Below are 3,026 nucleotides of genomic sequence, written 5' to 3' on the forward strand. Positions count from 1 at the left end.
ACTACTTGGAAGGCAGATTGGGCAATCTACTTCCGTAGATATACTGCTTTGGAAACCCAAGGAGGGGTTGCTATGAGTCGAAATAGACTGGACAACAGTGCGTTTGGTTTGGTTTTTTTCGGGGGGAGGCAGTTCTACTCTGTCCTATAGGGTTGCTATGAGGTGGAAATGACTCACTGGGAATGGGTTTGGATTTACTATATGTCTGCGGAAGGAAGATGGGGCAATCTACTTCCGTAGTGATACAGCCTCGGAAACCCAAGGAGGAGTTGCTAAGAGTCAAGTCTGACTCGATGGCACATAACAACAACAACATGTGTCTGCCACTCTGCTGGATGCTATGGAATATTTAGAAAAGATTAAAAAGCTCTTGAAAAGCCTTGTGTGGGAGACAGGATTAACAATGAGAGAACAATGGAAGGCCGAATGTGATTAAGAATAAAACCAGTAGTGCAGGCAAGAAATGCTGTAGAATTTCGGGGGAGGGAGAGAGCTTTGGGAGATGGGAGGTTTGGGGAGAGTGGGATCCTTACGTGGGCTTTGAAGCATGGGTAAGATTGCTGATGCAGATTTGGGGAAGGGCACCGAATTTAGCGTGTGTTTGTGAGCAGAGGCACAGAGAAAGGTAACAATAATTTGCATAATAACTCAGTGGATTAGATAATTGTTACTTGCTGTTGAGTTGGCTCTGACTTATTGCGACCCCACACGTGCAGAGTAGAACTGCACTCCAAACGGTTTTCAAGGCTGTGATTTTTCAGAAGCTGATTGCCAGGCCTGTCTTCTGAGGCATCTTTGGGTGCGTTTGAAACACCAACCTTTCAGCTAAGTGGTGCAATGCTTAAACTGTTTGTGTCTCCACAGGTATTAGGTAATGTTTGTGCCTCCACAGGATTAGATAATAAACTTTCAAACCAACTCACTGCCATCGAGCAATTCCGACTCATAGCAATTCTCACTGGGTTTCCAAGGCTGTAAATCTTTAAGATTTACATTTGGTTGGCTGCCAAATACCTTAACCACTATACCACCAGTGCTCCTTGGATTAGATGATGATGATGATGATGATGATGATAAACAACCTACTGCCATTGAGTTGATTCTGACTCACAGTGACCCCCATTGGGTTTCTGAGGTGGTAAATCTTTACAGAAGTAGATTGCCCCATCTTCCTTCCATGAGTGGCTGGTAGGTTTGAACCTAACCTCTGATTAGTAGTCAAATGCCTTAGACAACGCGTCATCAGAGCTCCTTTCAGGATTAGATAATAGCCCCCTTTAATTTATGTATTAGGCATTTGAGATACAGAGAGGTTGAGTAAATTGGCCAACGTCACACAGCAAGTAAGTGACATAAATCACAAATTCAAGTCCCAAACTCTTTGCTATTCTACTGATGAATAAGAGGAATCTGTGGTTCTGTGAGAAAGCTGGCCTGGCTATTGTCGTTTAAGTCTGCTATTTTGCAAACACAGGACAAGGCTAGGTCAAATTCCCAACTCAAGCTCTGCACAGAAAGTGGAAGGTTTAATGAAGCCTTTTACCAAATGCTACCACTTTGTTCTTACTCCTTGAAGATAGGAACTTAATGGTCTCCCTATGCTGCATGCCATTGCCAGGAGCACCACAGCTTTGTGGCTATTAGTCTTGGGTTATGTTGTTGCAGGTTTAACAAATCATGGAGAGAATGAATGAGCCTCTGAAGGGATTATTGCTTGTTGTTCTTTATTAATTAGCATTGAAGAGAATCAGGCCCACGGTAGATGCTGTACAAAGCTTAGAATTAGACAAGGCTACCTTTCTGAGTCTGTATTTGTCAAGAAAACCAGACTTGGAAAGGAAGGGAGGACAATGGTTTGAGAATACAGTAGATTGTATTTTCTGTTTTGAGCCTGGCTTGCAGCCAGAACCCAAAAAGTGTTTCTTAGGCAAGGTGCCTAACTGTTTTTCTGGATATCCTAACTCATTATGAGTCCCAATAAATATTAAATCAACATGAGGTAGATTCTAAGAAGGTCCTTGTTCTGTTTCCTTGTCCCCAAAACAGTCTATGGATAGAAAACAGCAAGGAAAACCAGTCCCTCTGTGCACACACTGTACTGGCTGGCCTTTTCAGTGACAAGGCTCTAAGCCACGTGCGGGTGGGGAAACAGCTGCTCCCTTGCAGGGAGGGAGCAGGGAAAGAGGTCAGGGAAGCTTCCTTTCCTCTGGCGAGGCTGTGACTGAAGGAGGGACAGCAGAGAGGGGAGGAGGGGGAGGGAAGGGAGTGACTGGGGTGGGCTGTGTGGCCTGAGGTGAAAGGAAAAAGATTTAGCTAGAAGCTCTGGTCGTGTAGTGCCTAAGGCATTTTTTGACTGCTAACCAGGAAGCTGGCGGTTCAAACCCACCAGCCACTCCTCGGAAGGAAGACTGGGCAATCTACTTCCGCTGAGATACCGCCTCGGAAACCTAAGTAGTGGTCATGATGAGTCGAATCTACTTGAAGGCCGAAGGCAGTGAGGTTTTTTTTTTTTTTTTTGTAGACCAAGAAGGGGAAGAGTGAGGAAAAGGGCAGACAGCCCCATCCTAGGCGCTGAAGTGGGGGTGTGGCTACACAGGTGATATAAGAGTCTACTTTTTAATGGCAGAAAGGAAGAAACAGAAACAGAAGGCTGTACCCAGTAAATACCCCAAAGCAAAGCTTGTCCAGCTGCTGTCGCTAGACAGGTTACTCAGTCTACAAGAACTTAGTGAGGGTCGACTAAGTGCGCGGGATACGAAGTGCCCAGGAGAAGCAGACCACAGGAGGCGGAGTCAACGCAAAAGGTTTCACTGAGGGGGCGAATTCTGTACACCGTGGCGAAGGAGGGTGTACGCGTGCGGGCTCCAAGAGTACAGAATACAAGACAGGGACGAAGGAGGAAGAAGGCGGAGATTGAGAAAGGAGGAGGGAAAAAGAGGGAGAGCGGGCTGGAGGGTGGGAGGTGTGAATGGTGGAAGCGGCGGGGGCAGAGCGGGAGTCCAGGAAGGGAAGGAGGCGAGCCTGGG

Source organism: Orycteropus afer, unplaced genomic scaffold (assembly GCF_000298275.1).
Source record: "Orycteropus afer afer isolate SDZICR_OR568_19922 unplaced genomic scaffold, OryAfe1.0 scaffold00352, whole genome shotgun sequence".
NCBI lineage: Eukaryota > Metazoa > Chordata > Mammalia > Tubulidentata > Orycteropodidae > Orycteropus > Orycteropus afer.